An 18,521-nucleotide genomic window follows, 5' to 3' on the forward strand; every position below is an offset into this window, starting at 1 on the left:
AATTCTTGTGGTCTATTAAAATGATGGAAATAAATGATTATGATAAACTAATGAACTCACCAACCTTTTGGTTGACACTTGAAAGCATGTTTATTCTCAGGTTTGAAAGAGATCTTCCGCTGTGCATTAGCTCATTTTAAAGATATTACTTGGAGTCATTCATGACATATTTCAAAAGACGTTGCATTCGAGTCGTTGAAGTTCATTAAAGATTATTATTAAGTAAATGACAGATTAGGTCATTTATAGTTTGGATATTATGAAATGGTATGCATACATGTCAATTTTCGATATAAAGAAAGATTGTCTTTTAAAAACGAATGCAATGTTTGTAAAATGTATCATATAGAGGTCAAATACCTCGCAATGTAATCAACTATTGTGAATCGTTTATAATGTATATGAACGGGTCCTTTCAATAACCGCCCGTCGTTTTTGGTAGCTTGGTGATAAAATCCATCGTTATCCTTTCCCACTTCCATTGCGGGATCTCGGGTTGTTGAAGTAATCCGGACGGTCTTTGGTGTTCGGCTTTGACTTTGGAACATGTCAAACACTTGGAAACATAAGTAGCTACGTCCCTTTTGATGTTCGGCCACCAATATAGTTGTTTAAGGTCGTGGTACATCTTATTGGCACCGGGGTGAATCGAGTATCGTGACTTATGGGCTTCATCTAAAATAAGGCTTCGTAGATCCCCATAACTAGGCACCCAAATTCTTCCGGCGAAATATCGGAGTCCGGTTTCTTTAACTTCGAATCGAGAGGTGAGGACGTTCAAGTGTTCGAGAGAGATGTTTTCATCCTTGAGAGCCTCATCTTGGGCTACCCGAATTTGGCTATTAAGGTTGGTGTGAATGGTGATGTTTAAAGCTCGGACACGGAGAGGCACCGCTCTTTCTTTTTGACTTAAGGCATCGGCCACTACATTTGCCTTCCCGGGATGGTAACGAAGCTCGCAATCGTAATCGTTTAAGGTTTCAATCCACCTTCGTTGTCTCATGTTTAGTTGCTTTTGATCGAAAATGTGTTGAAGGCTTTTGTGATCGGTGAAGATAGTACTCTTGGTTCCATAAAGATAGTGTCGCCACATTTTAAGTGCAAAGACAACGGCTCCGAGTTCGAGATCATGTGTCGTATAGTTTCGTTCATGAATTTTGAGTTGTCGAGAAGCATAAGCAATGACTTTCGTTCGTTGCATCAATACACACCCAAAACCATGTTTTGAGGCATCGCAATATACAACAAAGTCATCATTGCCTTCGGGAAGTGACAAGATAGGAGCGGTGGTTAGCTTCGTTTTCAAGATTTGGAATGCGGATTCATGTTCGGTCGCCCAAATGAATTTCTTTCCCTTGTGAGTCAATGCGGTTAGAGGACGTGCAACCAAAGAGAAATTTTCGATGAATCTACGATAGTACCCGGCGAGACCCAAAAATTGACGAATGTGAGTAGGAGTAGTAGGAGTCTCCCATTTGCTAATGGCTTCGATTTTCGTTGGATCGACTTTAATACCTTGGTCACTTACAACATGACCAAGAAATTGAACTTCCTTTAACCAAAATTCACACTTGGAGAATTTGGCATAGAGTTGTTCTTGTCTTAAAAGTTCAAGCACAAGTCGGAGATGTTGTTCGTGCTCTTCTTCATTTTTAGAATAGATCAATATGTCATCGATGAACACAATAACGAATTTATCGAGATACGGTTTGCACACGCGGTTCATAAGATCCATGAACACCGCCGGTGCGTTAGTGAGACCAAATGGCATGACAAGGAATTCATAACTACCATAACGAGTTCGGAAAGCGGTTTTGGAGACATCTTCCCCCTTAACCCTCAATTGATGATAACCCGAGCGGAGATCGATTTTCGAATATACACAAGTCCCTTGTAGTTGATCAAAGAGGTCATCGATGCGAGGAAGAGGATATCGGTTCTTAACCGTCAATTTATTTAGTTCACGATAATCAATGCACATTCGTAGGGATCCGTCTTTCTTTTTAACAAACAAAATCGGAGCGCCCCAAGGTGAATGGCTAGGTTGGATAAAACCTCGTTCAAGTAGTTCTTGGATTTGACTTTGCAATTCTTGCATTTCAGATGGAGCGAGTCTATATGGTGCACGTGCTACGGGTGCGGCTCCCGGAATAAGATCGATTTGGAATTCAACCGGTCGATGAGGCGGAAGACCCGGCAATTCGTCGGGAAATACATCGGAATAGTCACTAACAATTGGCACATCATCGATGTGCTTCTCATCGGACTCGACTTTCTTAACGTGGGCAAGGATCGCAAAACAACCCTTACGGAGTAGTTTTCTAACTTTAAGGCACGAAACGAGGTTGAGTCTGGTGCAACTCTTATCGCCATAAACAATCAAAGGTTCACCATTCTCGATAGGAATTCGGATTGCGTTAAGATCACAAAGAATGTGAGATTTCGTTTTGACTAACCAATTCATACCGATTATTACATCAAAGCTTCCTAGTTCCATGGGTATCAAGTCAATTTCAAATTCCCTACCCAAAATGTTTAACGTACACCCCCGGTAATATGTGTCGGCACTTAATAGTTTTCCGTTAGCCACTTCAATGGTATAAGTGGTATCTAATGGAAGAGGTGGAGTGCTAAAAGAATGAGTCAAAGTCTTGGATACAAAGCATTTATCGGCACCCGAATCGAATAAGCAAGAGACATAAGAATTGTTGAGAAGAAACGTACCCGTGACTAGTTCAGTGTCATCCCGGGCTTCCTCGGTGTTTATGTTGAAAGCTCGGCCGCGCGTATTGGGGTTATCTTTCCTCTTCGGGCATGCATTTCTATAATGGCCCGTTTGGCCACATTCATAACAAGTGCCCGTCTTTGGTGCATTGGGCCATTTTCGAGCGACGGGAGTGGCACTTTTACAATCGTTGGCCTTATGACCAATTCCTTGGCACCGGTGGCAAATTAACTTACTACATTCGCCAAAGTGATGTTTGTTGCATTTGTTGCAAAGAGGTAGGTTCCCGGCATAACCTTTCTTGCCGTCGGAGGTGTAAGGCTTCTTAGCAAAGTTGTTGTTGCTTGATTGGGAGGGTTCCCACTTTCTTTTGTTGCCGCCCGATTTATCCTCGGCCTTAGGTGCCGGAACTACGATTTCGTCAACCGTTTCAATTAGTTGGCGAGCCATGTTCATAGCGGCTTGATGAGTAGTGGGTTTGGATGACATCACCCCTTGTTTGATGCTTTTTGGAAGACCGAGCATGTAGAGCTCAATCCTTTGAGATTCGGGGTTAACAAGATTAGGACACATCAAGGATAGTTCGGCGAAGCGTTGATTATAAGCTTTAAGATCGTTTCCGACCGCTTTCAAAGCTCTTAGTTCTTCCTCAAGCTTTCGGGTTTCTTCGCGCGGAAAATATTCAACAATCATCTTTTCCTTTAGATCGGCCCAAGAGAGGGCATGAGCTTCATCGGTACCCACCGATTGAACATAGGTGTTCCACCATGTTAGAGCAATTCCGGAGAAAGTGTGAGTGGAGTATTTGACCTTGTCTTGGTCCCGACAACCGCTTATGCTAAAGACGGCTTCCGTTTGCTCAAACCATCGGGTGAGCACGACCGGTCCCCCGGTTCCATCAAAAGTGTGAGGTTTGCACCCCATGAAAGATTTATAGGAGCATCCCTCGTTTGAGTTTCAGGCTCCATTGTTGTTGTTGTTGTTGTTGTTGTTGTTGTTGTTGTTGTGGTTGTTATTATTATTGTTGTTGGATGAGTGACCGGCCATGGCCGCATCTACGGCGGTAGCTATCATCCGTTCGAGAGCTTGTTCGGGAGTTTCATTGCGGCGTACACGACGAGGAGCCATTGTTCCTTCAAGACACAAGAATATCATTGATTAGTATTCTCAATAATACTAACCGTGATATAGAATAAAGATATAGAGAAGTTTTTCCTCGACTCGCCTTAAATTCTTTATGCCATAATGTCGGAACGTTCATATGAGTCACCGTAATATAATCCCGGAAATTATATTACCCTGATTCATATGTGCATTCGACATTATTCTATAAAGTCAAGGTGGCGTGTCAATCAAATTAAACAACGTGAGATTAAGATGAACTAAGAGTAGATATGAGTAGAAGCGTTCGAGTATAAATGCACAAGTAGTCAAGTAATTCCTACTTCAAGTCTATATGCCGGTTGTAGTCTAGACTCATCAATGTACCCTATGACTCGGGGTTGACACTAATGAACTCTAAATCCCTACAACCAACGCTCTGATACCATCTGTAGCGACCCGACCAAATCATGTTTGACGGCGCCGTCTACTTAGGTCCCGTTACGTGGTCATAAGTCTTTAAAACAACGTTTGACCAAAAGATATGTCGCATTCATTTCAAATGTAAAGATTGTTCCAAGTTTACAAGAATTGTTCATCCAAAAGTTACGTTACAAAGTTATAAGTACAAATGAAACTTATGCGACACAATTTAAAAGTAGCCAAAAGACGCTCTGTGTATGCATATATACTCGACATCCAATGCAAGTATCAAAATAATGAGCGGAAGCATGTATCATGTATCGTTCAAGGACCTGAGAAAAACATAGAAATCTGTCAACGAAAACGTTGGTGAAATCATAGGTTTAAGTAAGTAAGTACAAGTGAACCACAAGATTTGTATCAATGAAATAATAGTAATACATTCCAAAAGTTTGTTTCACGAGCACCCAATTATCAATGCTTAACATTTCCTTCCATTGAACCCCATCACTTAGTGCTAGAACATACACTGTTTCTCGAAAATATATTTCATTCGTAAACGGTAGCGAACCGTTTGAATGAGGGTTTGTCAAACCCATATGGATCCATACAACATAAGTTCTCGCTTACACCCGGCAAGTGTAACTAATGATAATCGAATTGAGGATTTGGTTCTAAACTCGTATGTAGAATGTTTGTTTTCCTGTACTTGTGTTCACTTAGTAAAGAAATGTTTATGTTTTCTCATCCCAAATGTAAGTTCAAAAAGAGTAAAAGTGGGACTATGATCTCACCTTGAGTGCACGAGTAGTAAAGTACTTCAACAAGTAAACGTGTGCAAAGAACAATGCTAGTCTTGACCTAAACAATAGGTTTGTATCAATAACGGTAAACACGATAGGTCAAAGATGTTCAATTAGTCCTATGGCTCGTTAAGACTCGATCCTAATAGCATGTGAATCAAATTGTCATGTTTCATGCAAGGTACAAGTATAAAAACATGTTAGAACGATTGCACAATTATTTGGTTAAGTTTGATTAAAAGTCAACTTGGTCGGGTCAAAGTCAACAGAAAAGTCAACGGGGTCGGGTTGGATATCCGACAATTTTTCTAAGTTATATAATCATATATGAGCATGTTGGCCAAGTTTCATGTTAATCGGAGGTCCGTAGCATAGCAAACATTTTCATGTCAAATGACCAAAGCAAACAGCCAGTTTTAGCCAAATGGGACGGCGTCCCAAATGGCTAGACGGCGTCTCGATTAAAAGAGTGGGACGGCGTCCCCAATTCCTAGACGGCGTCTAGGTTAGAAAAGTGGGACGTCGTCCTGGGTATCTGGACGGCGTCCTGAGGTGTTTCCAGGCCCTGGTTGCTGAAACTCCTAAGTGCACGAATCAAAACTCAACCCAACACAATTTACAAACCGCAAACATTCAAGGCATGCATTTTATATCACCGGAAAGGTATTTTGACAAGGAACGCAACTATGCACTTTTTATCAATCAAACTTTCATTTACAACAACCAAAAAACCGCAATCAATGCTCCTCATTCAATGCATACAAGTCATAAACGCCATTTAATGATTCGATAGCCACATTACATGAACAATATGCCGTTTCGAAGGTAATTAAGCATACAACACAACCTAACACTTACAATTAACATTTCATGTCATTTAATGCATCAAAAATCCATTCCTAGTTCATGAAACCCTAACTAAAAATCACCAAATTTCATAATCAAGTTTAGGAGGTTTCATTAATCGAACTATACATCATAATGAAGCTAGTAACACTAGAAACACAATAAAACATGCACTTTAACAATCTAACAACATTTGATCATCCAAAATCAAGGATTTAGCAAGAAATTTTCATATTGAACTAGTTACACCAAAAACAACGAATCGAGCATACAAATTACATACACGACATCACAATGAGCCATAGACGCTAATTAACAACTTTATAAGTCAAGAACACGAATTTAAAGAAATCTAGTGTTTTAGAAATGTTACCCAAATGAGGTGAAGTTGGTACCAAAACGAAGAGGATGAAGAGAGGATCACGAATATGTAATTTATTTTGTTGTAAGCCTCCTAGATCGAATTTAGATGATGATTGAATGAATTTGGAAATTGGGTGTGTTCTTGCTAGAGAGAAAGAGAGAGAGAGAGAGAGAGAGATGGTTGAATGGTGGTGATTGGGGTAGACTAGGTGACCTAGTCAACTAGTTTGCCCCGTGTCAATTTTAGTCCCTCGAGTTTGTAGTCGGGTGCGGAAAATACCTAAACGGAATATTTTAAAACGCGTATTAACGGGAGATGTTATAGACATGTAACGGAGTTTAAATTAGTATAACGGAAAAGAAAACGGAAAAAGGCGGGATGTTACAAATATCCCCATCATTCCGGGACACCCTTCGGATATGATATAAATTTCGAAGTACTAAAGCATCCGGTACTTTGGATGGGGTTTGTTAGGCCCAATAGATCTATCTTTAGGATTCGCGTCAATTAGGGTGTCTGTTCCCTAATTCTTAGATTACCAGACTTAATAAAAAGGGGCATATTCGATTTCGATAATTCAACCATAGAATGTAGTTTCACGTACTTGTGTCTATTTTGTAAATCATTTATAAAACCTGCATGTATTCTCATCTCAAAAATATTAGATTTTAAAAGTGGCACTATAACTCACTTTCACAGATTTTTACTTCGTCGAGAAGTAAGACTTGGCCACTGATTGATTCACGAACCTATAACAATATATACATGTATATCAAAGTATGTTCAAAATATATTTACAACACTTTTAATATATTTTGATGTTTTAAGTTTATTAAGTCAGCTGTCCTCGTTAATAACCTACAACTAGTTGTCCACAGTTAGATGTACAGAAATAAATCGATAAATATTATCTTGAATCAATCCACGACCCAGTGTATACGTATCTCAGTATTGATCACAACTCAAACTATATATATTTTGGAATCAACCTCAACCCTGTATAGCTAACTCCAACATTCACATATAGAGTGTCTATGGTTGTTCCGAAATATATATAGATGTGTCGACATGATAGGTCGAAACATTGTATACGTGTCTATGGTATCTCAAGATTACATAATATACAATACAAGTTGATTAAGTTATGGTTGGAATAGATTTGTTACCAATTTTCACGTAGCTAAAATGAGAAAAATTATCCAATCTTGTTTTACCCATAACTTCTTCATTTTAAATCCGTTTTGAGTGAATCAAATTGCTATGGTTTCATATTGAACTCTATTTTATGAATCTATACAGAAAAAGTATAGGTTTATAGTCGGAAAAATAAGTTACAAGTCGTTTTTGTAAAGGTAGTCATTTCAGTCGAAAGAACGACGTCTAGATGACCATTTTAGAAAACATACTTCCACTTTGAGTTTAACCATAATTTTTGGATATAGTTTCATGTTCATAATAAAAATCATTTTCTCAGAATAACAACTTTTAAATCAAAGTTTATCATAGTTTTTAATTAACTAACCCAAAACAGCCCGCGGTGTTACTACGACGGCGTAAATCCGGTTTTACGGTGTTTTTCGTGTTTCCAGGTTTTAAATCATTAAGTTAGCATATCATATAGATATAGAACATGTGTTTAGTTGATTTTAAAAGTTAAGTTAGAAGGATTAACTTTTGTTTGCGAACAAGTTTAGAATTAACTAAACTATGTTCTAGTGATTACAAGTTTAAACCTTCGAATAAGATAGCTTTATATGTATGAATCGAATGATGTTATGAACATCATTACTACCTTAAGTTCCTTGGATAAACCTACAGGAAAAGAGAAAAATGGATCTAGCTTCAATGGATCCTTGGATGGCTCGAAGTTCTTGAAGCAGAATCATTACACGAAAACAAGTTCAAGTAAGATCATCACTTGAAATAAGATTGTTATAGTTATAGAAATTGAACCAAAGTTTGAATATGATTATTACCTTGTATTAGAATGATAACCTACTGTAAGAAATAAAGATTTCTTGAGGTTGGATGATCACCTTACAAGATTGGAAGTGAGCTAGCAAACTTGAAAGTATTCTTGATTTTATGAAACTAGAACTTTTGGAATTTTTGAAGAACACTTAGAACTTGAAGATAGAACTTGAGAGAGATCAATTAGATGAAGAAAATTGAAGAATGAAAGTGTTTGTAGGTGTTTTTGGTCGTTGGTGTATGGATTAGATATAAAGGATATGTAATTTTGTTTTCATGTAAATAAGTCATGAATGATTACTCATATTTTTATAATTTTATGAGATATTTCATGCTAGTTGCCAAATGATGGTTCCCACATGTGTTAGGTGACTCACATGGGCTGCTAAGAGCTGATCATTAGAGTGTATATACCAATAGTACATACATCTAAAAGCTGTGTATTGTACGAGTACGAATACGGGTGCATACGAGTAGAATTGTTGATGAAACTGAACGAGGATGTAATTGTAAGCATTTTTGTTAAGTAGAAGTATTTTGATAAGTGTATTGAAGTCTTTCAAAAGTGTATAAATACATATTAAAACACTACATGTATATACATTTTAACTGAGTCGTTAAGTCATCGTTAGTCGTTACATGTAAGTGTTGTTTTGAAACCTTTAGGTTAACGATCTTGTTAAATGTTGTTAACCCAATGTTTATAATATCAAATGAGATTTTAAATTATTATATTATCATGATATTATTATGTATGAATATCTCTTAATATGATATATATACATTAAATGTCTTTACAACGATAATCGTTACATATATGTCTCGTTTAAAAATCATTAAGTTAGTAGTCTTGTTTTTACATATGTAGTTCATTGTTAATATACTTAATGATATGTTTACTTATCATAGTATCATGTTAACTATATATATATATATATCCATATATATGTCATCATATAGTTTTTACAAGTTTTAACGTTCGTGAATCACCGGTCAACTTGGGTGGTCAATTGTCTATATGAAACATATTTCAATTAATCAAGTCTTAACAAGTTTGATTGCTTAACATGTTGGAAACATTTAATCATGTAAATATCAATCTCAATTAATATATAAACATGGAAAAGTTCGGGTCACTACATATACATTGTATCCGTCAAGTATTCGAAATGCTAAACAAAGATTATATAACATCATATGAATTCTCACCCACTTCTAAAACAAACATACTAAATATTTCTACGCTGATGAACAAAAATACTTATTTCCGTCTTCTTGATGACCAAGTAGCTGTCAAAATCAATCCCATAAGCAGCCTTTATATCTGGATAAGAAGACTCATTCCTCATTATAGAACACAAAACTAGAAGTTGGATAGACTAATTACCTCCAAAGATTACCGAGTCAGCAACAAATGTCTGTTCTGATCCATACCAGGCTATAAATGCTATCATTTCATACCAGAAGAAACCATACATCGAAAGAAATCGTATTAGCTAAGTTCGAATGACATATTGAAACGACTCAAACTCAATTAAAAAAAACGATAAATGTTTTTTTTTTACAACAATATCTAAAGATTCATATTTGCCCAAGAACCAGTACATTAACATTTACAAGACCATTATGATCATTTACAAAACCAAACACAACATGTTTAAGTGATAACAACCCATTACATATTTAAGGTGTTATTCTTGATCCAAAACTACCATTGACTCCAAAAGACACAAAATACGAGCATGGTTTCGGGACGAACTACCCAAGTAAGTAAGTCCACCAAAAGCATAAGTATTCCTAGCCCATCAATAATCTCCAAGAAAGCTATCCGGTCCTCTTACCGTTATCCTTTCATGCATCTGAATCTATAAAAAAGAATGGCAACTAAAGAGTAAGCTAATGCTTAGTGATTACAACATTTATATACATACATACATAGGTCCTCAAACATGCGCATATCACCAAATACGCATATATCACCAAGCACTCATATATCCTCGACTATGCAATCACATTAGCATAATTACTTCTACTAACAAGAGCATGTTACAACAACCAACATTACTATGTTAAACATTACATTCGATAAAATACATATGGTTAACCATAACTCTGATTGCACATCGATAAACGATTCTAAGTGAACCGACACTCGGTCACAACCGCAATCATCCAACCCTCGCCGACAAACGACTTATAATGAATCCGACAAACGGTTATTTCCGTAATCACCAAGTACTTGTCCACAAACGACCTATAGTGAGCCCGAAAAATGGTCATTTCACTATATTCACCGTGTGGCTATCGACAAACGATATTTAGTGAATCCCGACTAACGGTCATTTAACTACACCAAACCCACAACCCATATACACACATATATAATAGTTACACTCACCTTGTATTCTTCTAGCAATACAATCCCTTGATTCGACAAGCCGTCAATGTAATTCACCTATTACATTAAATCATAAATCATAGGCTAAATATTTCTATTTGGCTAATTACCACACACATAAACACAAGACCCGCCCATATTGCCACTAGACACTAAAAGTGACAACTAGCTTAATTTCGACCCAATTAAGCTTTAACCAATTTTTTTGACTCGATATGGACTTGAACCATTACCACTACAAGTGATCATTCATGCTAAAATAACTTCCTAACATTAATGACATTTACACCATGTCAAAATCCCAATCATTAACTTTTTATTCAAATTATACCCACTTTAACCCCTTGGACAGCCCACTTTTTAAAGCAGATTTTGACCCAGTTCAACTCCTTTTCAATCATCAAACACTTATTCATTGGATAGGATACTCAAAGACCTTTGTGAAAAGTGCTCACACGGCCCAAACGGAGCTACGATTTAGAAAATATGAGGTTTTAGAAATTCTCATCCAATTTCAATCCACAAACATACTCAAAACACCAATTTACTAGTTCTTGATTAACAACACTATTCAGGATTGATTTTTCCACAAAACATCATCATTACAAACACCAAAATCATGAGTGAACCCCAAAATCATGATATTAAATCGTTAAAATCCCAAACCCTAGTTAACCCATGATGATTATACACCATACATGAACTAACTACAGCACCCACAATCCCAAAACAACACAATTCAACTCAATTTATAAGAAAACTCAACAATCAAAGTTAGGGTTCTTACCAAGTAATTGAGAAGAAGAAAAGAAGATGTTTCCCTTCAAAATCTCTACACCCTTAAGTTTAGTATGCTTCTAATTACCCAAAATCACTAGCTTCTTTCTTCAATTTGATAAAAATTACAACTCCACCGCTCACCGCTCCCTTTCTTTTTCTGCTCGACACACGCACACACCACAAGGGGTTTTCCTTTGATTTTTGTCAAGGGAAAATTGTTTCAAAATGTATTCAACTTTCACTAAATTCATTGCATGCATCCAACTTTTAAATATTCTATTGTATGTATTCAACTTTAAAATATGTACTATTGTATGCAAGTCATGACACAACGGGTATCAGGTTACTAAAGTTAATTTTTTAACGCAACTGGTCCCTCAAACATAACGACTATTAATAATCGTTAATAGTCATGTGCTAAACTTGTGAGAATATTTTTATCTTTTTACCTTTTCCATTATCTTTTAACTCACATTTCTCTTCCCTTCATCTTTTAACAAACTTGCGATTAAACATTAAAATCAACAATACCCAAATTACAAACTCATATGCAAATCAGACTATACTGAACAAATCAAAAAAACATTTTCAAATTTTTTTTTTTGGTAAAGGGGGTCACCCGGTGAATTTTCTATATATATATATAAACAAACGGTTACAAGCACAAATGCTACAAGAGAGTCTTGAAGCCTCAAAACGAACCAGAAGACTAAATATCAAAAAGATACTAAAGCCTATACACAAGCAAACTCAAATTGAGCTGTACTAAACAAAGAACCACAAATCAAGGTACTCTCCATAAGGCCTTCATGTTTTGCACATCCTGAGAATTTTTAAATTTTAGCGAAAGTAGCTTGAGACGAACTGTTGAAGTAATAACCTGAACCAACTGTTCGATTGACCTTGTCTTCGATTGGAATAACCTTTGATTCCTTTCTTGCCAAACAAAATAAATCGTAGCCGAAAAAATAATCTTTGCAACCACTATACGAGCAAGCTGTTTCGAAGCTACAGGACTCAACAGATTAACCACATCAAGCCATCGAGAACTCGAGATAGGGATTTGAACTAGACTCTTCATCTTGGACCATACCTGCAATGGGTAAGAACATTCAAAGAATAAATGTGAATGGGAGTCTGAGACTGTTTTGCAAAAAGTACATAATAAGCTTCCACCATTCGCTCCATTCTTCTCCCAGTCCTTTATTTTGTCTTGAGTCTTGAGTTTTTCACCCATGAGAAGCCAAGTCAGGAAAGCGTGTCGAGGAATGCATTGAGAGAACCAGACTAAACTACACCATGGAACCACATTCGACCTGGGACGAATTGAATTACAAACCAAGTTAGCTGAAAAACGTTGCATATTACCATTGTTGTCCTTCCACATCAACACGTCTTCATTATTAGTAAAAACGGGAGGATTGATCCGATGAAGGAAGGGATACTTCTGAACCCAAAATCGTGGCCATTGACAGCCATCATGTCGAATAATATCCCTTAGCTTTGCTTGCAACGAGTAACCTGCCACTTTAATGTCCCTGCTCGAGATAATATTTGCAAGAGGACCGTATTCACACCAAGTGTCATGCCATGCTAAGATATTTTGCCCGTTCCCAACTTGGTGTATCAAATTGTCTCGAAGTGTATTACGCATTCTCAGCATTTTCCGCCAACCCCAACTACTATCAGCTGTAACAGTTACCTCCCAAAAACTTTTCTTCCGGAGACGATATGAATGAACCCATTTGACCCACAAAGATTGTTTATTAGTTAGGAGTCTCCATACCTGAGTGGCCATTAAAGCAAAATTCCAATTTTTTAGATGTTTGATACCAAGCCCTCCTTCTTCTTTCGGCAAACAAACATCATCCCATTTAACTTTAGCTCTACCTGTCTTCATATCCCCCTGACACCATAAGAAACCACGGAGCAGTTTCTCAATGTCTTTTATTATAGCATCAGGGAGAGTAAACACGGAAGCCCAATAGATCTGCATAGAAGATAAAACGGATATAATAAGCTGAACTCTTCCTGCAAAAGATAGAGATTTATTCTTCCAATCGTTGATTCTAGTTTTGACTTTTTCCACTAAGCTCTTACAGTCTCTGTAGTGAAGTCTGGAAGAGATTAAAGGGACTCCCAAATACCTAACTGGGAGATGGCCCTCCTCAAATGGCATTAACCCTAGGATCTGATCTTTAAGTATTTGAGGAACATTCGCGAAAAAGGCTATACTTTTTTGGATACTAGGAATTAAGCCGGAACATGCCTTAAACTCCTCGAGGGCTTCGGAAATAATTGTGACCGAACCAGCATCACCATGCGAAAATAATAAAAGGTCGTCCGCAAAACACAAACTTATCAGATTTTGCTTCTCACACCGTGGATGATAGATGAAATTACCTGAACGTTGAATATTACGGCTGAGAATTAAAGAAAGAACTTCCATGACTAAGGTGAATAAATATGGTGACATTGGATCTCCTTGTCTGAGGCCACGCCTACCTTTGAAGTAACCATGGAGCTCGCCATTAATATTAATCGAGAACGATGTTGATGTGACACACTTCATTATCCAGTTTATCATGGTTCTGTGGAAACCAAAATTATAGAGAATCTTCTCCAAGAACTTCCAGTCAACAGTATCGTACGCTTTCTGAATGTCCACCTTAAAAGCACATCTAGGCGTACCACGATTCAGGTGATAATTTCTCATAAGCTCCTGAGTAAGGAGAATATTATCCGAGATACTCCTACCAGGAATGAAAGCCGATTGATTTTCCCCAACAACATCATCAAGGCATGTCATGATGCGGTTAGAAATGATCTTGCTAATGCACTTATAGAGAACATTGCAACACGAGATTGGACAATAGTCATTGACCTTATTAGGGATAACAACTTTCGGAATAAGGGCCAGGATGGTATGGTTCAATTCTGTTAGTAATTGGCCGTTATCAAAGAAAGTTCTAACAGCTTCACATACATCGTCCCCTATAATGTCCCAAGTGCTCTTGAAAAATGCAGAAGAGTATCCGTCCGGACCAGGAGACTTGGACTCACCAATATTAAACATTGCATCATTGATTTCAATGTTGGTAACATCGCGTATCATATAATTCGCCTTTTCCTCCGATATCCTTCTTGTGAACAGCTCATCCAATTTTAAATAATTGCATGGGTACTGAGTGCCCAAGAATTGTTCATAATGCGTTACAAAAACATTCGGCACATCCTTGCCTTCCACCAAATTATCCATTTGATCATAGATTGCATGAATGTGGCTCCTGTTAACTTTTCCCCTAACAACCTTATGAAAATAACTTGAGTTGCTATCACCAACCCTTAGCCATTCCACTTTCGATTTTTGTTTAAGGAACCTCTCCTCCTCTAGAAGGGCTTCATTATACAATCTCAGCATATCCCTCTCTTTGGTTCGAATCTCAATCACGTGAGGGTTCGTATCAAGATGTTTCTGGATTTCATCTAATTGTTGGCGCAGAGAGGATACATGAGCATGAATATTTCCTTTGTTCCACATGAGCTTTCTAATAGGTTTTTTAAGTAATCGCATTCTTTTCACCACCCGAAACATCATGTGCCCTTCTATATCTGTTTTCCAACCATTAATAACCACTTCCTTGAAATCAGCATTGTGAGTAACAAAATTACCAAACTTAAATGGTTTAGGTTTTACCCCGTTAGGCTTCTCAATCTTCAAAACCGCAGGAGCATGGTCCGAGATTCGATAAGGTTGGAAAATTACATAGGCATTCGGATGTAATCTAATGAACTCGTCATTTGCCATTACACGGTCAATCTTCTTTAAAATACCTGTCACAGATTGTGGTCTCTGGTTCCAAGTGAAGTGAAGGCCTTTATGGTTAATATCTGACATTTGAATATCTTCAATACATTCCTGGAATTCACGCATAGCGATAGTAACCTTAGAAGATCCTGAAGAAGAGTCGTCTGGGGAGAGAACAACATTAAAATCACCGAACATGACCCAGGGCTGACTACCTACAAATCTGTTATGCATAGATAATTCACGCCATAAAGGCCTGCGATTCATGTAATTATTTTCGGCATAAATAAAAGAAGCAAAAAACTGACTATTGTCGCAAACCATATTAATTTGGCAATGTATTGCTTGATTAGAGATGGCCATGATCATCAGCCTCACTACATTTGGGTTCCATCCCAGAATTATACGAGTGCCACGATTGCAGACACTATTATTCGACGACCAAACCCAGTTTGGGAAGACTGAGTTACATATATTTGCGAGTTTTCCAAGAGCCACATGTGATTCAAGGATGGCACAAATTGACAATTTGTTCCTAGAAACAACTTCTTGAACCTCTCTTTGTTTCGGGACACGGTTCAAGCCCCGTATGTTCCATGCAGCGATACTAAACATTGGGCACTTCTTTTATGGGAGTGCTTGCCCCCTTAGTGTTTTTCTTTGATGCCAAAAACTGTGATGTCTCATCCTCATTATGTTCAGTGTCACTTGGTTCATCTACTAAATCAAAGATCTTATCATTATTTTCATCAATATTTTGTAAGGCTGCAAAAGAGTTACCAGTTTTAACTTTGTCCTTCTTTGTTCCATCTTTAGACGTACCCGCTTCATCATCATTACTAGGTTTATTAACCACACCAGTAGGTATAGTAGTAGATTTACGCCTATAAACCAATTTGGGCTGTTGTTTCCCAACCACAAAACCGTCATTAGTCTTTAAGTTTTTTGCTCGATGAGTACCTACGGTGACTCCCTTTACTTGTGGTGCCTTGACTTTAGTAAAACCATCAGCATCAACCATCTTTAAATCAGCCATAACTGGGATATTTTGGGCACATTGCGAGTCCTTGTGACCAAATACACGACAACCTGTGCAATGCGGAGGTTTCCATTCATATTCAACTTTTATTGTCTCCTTTGTAAACCGTTTACTAATTGGACAAGGAACAGCAACAGTTAGACTTTCTTTTAGATCTGTCAAAGCTGAGACTTCAATCATTGCTCGAGCATAGTTGGGGCGTCCCCATGACTCTAAACACATTGTACTTGTGTAGGAGTCCAACATTAATGGTTTACCAATCTTTGACGCTATTGCACTCAATCCCACTTCAGTAAAAGCAGCAAGCGGTATGTCGTGTATCTTGACCCAAACTGGGACAGTCTGAATATCCTCTTTGGTAAGGACAACACTAGGCGACCACTTGTTCAAGATTATTGGGACTGATCTGATTATCCATGGACCGTTTTCAAGCACATCCATTAAACCTTTTTCAGTACTAAACTTGAAAAAGAAAATTCCTTTATTGTTCATCATTGTCTTTTCAATGCCGTACTTCTTTCAAGTATTCATAACATAATTTTGCACTACGGGAAAGGCAATTCTACGACCCACAAAATAGCCATATAAAGTATTGTTGTACCTGCTCAAAGCCTCCTCAACTGAAGCAAGCGGAATCTCAACATCTATCCCATCCTCAAGACTTGCCGGTTGTTCAATGAATTTGAAGTTGATTTTTCGGTGAGGGGCCATCTCTCCCACCACCGCATTCATATACGAATTTATAGGAAGATTAGCAGCAACCTTCTCTATATGTGCCCCAGTTTTCACAGATTCCTTATCTTTGGCCATATCAGTATTACTATAATTGTCTCCAGTATTCACGTGCATCGGAAAGAGCATATATTCCGGCAACATGTTAGTATCTAGTTCCTGCTCCTTCACTGATACAGCATCATCATTAGAAGAGTCATTAACCGTATGAACACTAACCTTATCGTAATCATGCCCGGAAGGCGACAGAGGTTCATCGTTAGCATTACTGTCATTGTTTTCACCAAGCTGGATACTCACACTATCATCTAATTTCGAGTTTTTCATTGAGTAATCGTCAGTTTGTCTTGTTTCTTCCATGTCATCTACCCCAATTTTTCTGTTGCGCAAAACCCTAGGCACAGTAATGGTCTCGTTCTTTTTCTTTTTCTTCCCAGCAGAGTTCTTCCCCATAGGGGTTTAATCAGGATTCGTAAAAGATAAGAATGAATGCTAAATATTGATGAAAGAATCAATGAAAAACATACAGAATTGAACGAGCGCCCCTCATATGTTTGTGTCGCCCTAATCGCCCTTTTTCCCCTTTTTTCTTTTGAGTCACCGACAACATTTTCAAATTACAATCTTAACATAAACAAAACACATCTACATCAATTATCAATTTACCTCATTAATTCATCATCAATGATTGGAATCAAATTCATAAACGTGAGAGAGATAGGCAGAACAATCCACACTCAAAGAAGAGAAAATCCTCCAAATTTTCGAGATACTATTTAGTGTTAACGGCGGTTCATGGCGGTGCACGACGACGTCCGGTAACAGATACGATTATGGTAACTCCTAAAATTCCAGCAGGGTTTTGTTCTTAGATCTGGTTTTTATTCAAGTTGCGCATATGAAAATATGGATGTTGATGAATAAGCCGGATTTGAATCCATTACCAGAATTTATAGGAGTTTTAGATCTAATTTCAGATATCAGTAAGGCGAATTTGATTTTGGGAGTTTATTAATTACGTTGTCGAGCTTGTTTAATATTAAGTTGTCGTGCTTTTCTATTATCTTTGTATTTGGTTTGATTTGATATTTTTGTTTGTATTTGATTCTTTTTCTGGGGTTCTGTTTATGTAGGATAAACAAAAAAGGAATAAGGTCTTTGTGTTTGGATTGATTTTCGTTTAGTTTTTTGTGTTTGATCATTGACTTTAATCTGTTGCAGCTTTTCATCATGATACAAAGATATCGTGATACAAAGATATTAATTTTATGTGTTTCCTTTCAAAAAATCATGATACGAAAACTAAAAGTTTGATTTGCAAATGAGTTTGTAATATACATAATTTAGGTATTGTTGATCTAGAGTTTAACTGAAAGTTTGTTAAGAGATGAAGGGATGGGAAATGTGAGTTAAAGAGAATGAAAAAGGTAAAAAGATAAAAAAAAAAAAAAAAAAAAAAAATACACTCACTCGTACATGACTGATATTAACGAAAGCTAACACTCGTTATGTCAAGGGACCAGTTGTGTAA

The 18,521-nt window shown here is 37.3% G+C and overlaps 1 long non-coding RNA gene across 3 annotated transcripts; it reads right to left on the bottom strand.

The window, feature by feature from the left end:
- Positions 1-9,380: 9,380 nt before the first annotated feature.
- LOC139876953 (uncharacterized) lies at positions 9,381-18,143 on the bottom strand. 3 transcript variants are annotated; one of them, XR_011768382.1, is made up of 5 exons: positions 17,657-18,143; positions 11,419-11,603; positions 10,632-10,688; positions 9,621-10,098; positions 9,381-9,523 (listed from the first exon to the last, which is right to left on the bottom strand). It is a non-coding gene; the product is annotated as an uncharacterized lncRNA (long non-coding RNA). The 3 variants fall into 3 exon arrangements; XR_011768381.1 differs by having other exon boundaries at positions 9,381-10,098; positions 11,419-11,568; XR_011768380.1 differs by having other exon boundaries at positions 9,381-10,098.
- Positions 18,144-18,521: the final 378 nt, after the last annotated feature.

The sequence above is a fragment of the Rutidosis leptorrhynchoides genome, chromosome 11 (assembly GCF_046630445.1).
Source record: "Rutidosis leptorrhynchoides isolate AG116_Rl617_1_P2 chromosome 11, CSIRO_AGI_Rlap_v1, whole genome shotgun sequence".
Classification (NCBI taxonomy): domain Eukaryota; kingdom Viridiplantae; phylum Streptophyta; class Magnoliopsida; order Asterales; family Asteraceae; genus Rutidosis; species Rutidosis leptorrhynchoides.